This window comes from Plasmodium inui (assembly GCF_000524495.1).
Source record: "Plasmodium inui San Antonio 1 unplaced genomic scaffold supercont1.89, whole genome shotgun sequence".
In the NCBI taxonomy this organism is placed as follows: domain Eukaryota; phylum Apicomplexa; class Aconoidasida; order Haemosporida; family Plasmodiidae; genus Plasmodium; species Plasmodium inui.
In genome coordinates this window covers 4,565-5,513 of record NW_008481923.1, presented here as the reverse complement: position 1 = coordinate 5,513, position 949 = coordinate 4,565, and positions in this window count along the sequence as shown.

Below are 949 nucleotides of genomic sequence, written 5' to 3'. Positions count from 1 at the left end.
TCGGTTATCTTCTTTCTATTAGCGCTTAGGATCCTGTTCTGTATTTCGGCGTTTCCCGTTTTAGATTTCATGATTGCCCCTTTATCCTTATGGTACACCGCCGAGGGGATACCTTCAGGATTTATCTGTTCCTGATGAATTATATGGTTTCCCTGGCACGCCCCAGGTTTACCATGCAGAGTCTATGAGTACTGTTTTTTGCTCAGGTATATGTGCTATGGTTCACGCCTTAAGGTGGTGTGTTTCATTTTATCCTATCATTCCTCAATGTATCTTCCTGAAGGCTGTTTCCTTATGCACCACGTGTACTTTTTACAGCTGTTAATCTGTGGCGTCATGGTCAACTGCTTGTTCTTTATTTTTTATGGGTTCTATTTCTGTTCTATCACTTAGTCTTGAACGTTGTTTCCGTATGGTGTATCATCTATTGTGTAGGTCTTATCGCTATTGGGTTATCCTCCCTGTTTTTCGTTCTGTCATCACCCTTTAAAGTGTATTCTTTACGGTTCACCATTTAATGCTGTCTGGTGTGATCTTATATTCTGGACTTTGCGCTGCCTTTGATGGCCATCATCGGCCACTGCGTGTGTCCAGGTGCTGTCCCTCCCCCTTTGAGTTACCTTATGATGTTCCTGTCTCTGTGGTAATCGTGTGCCTACTGGCTCTTTTTAAGGTGTTTCTTCTTATTTCTTCTTTATGGTCTCTTCTTATGTATTTGGGAAGATAGAATAAGACATATATCTGTAGATTCCTTGTTATTCTGCCCATATTCAATATATCCTAAGTGTCTTAATATAAAAATACGAAACAGTCAATGTTCAGACTCTGTCCGTTTCTTGTATTGAGATATATAAAGAGGGACAAGCGTCTTACTGATCTAGTGCTATTTACTTGGCTGTTTTATCCTTATCCTTTTCCCATAGGATATATCTGTTAAATCGGCGAGTTA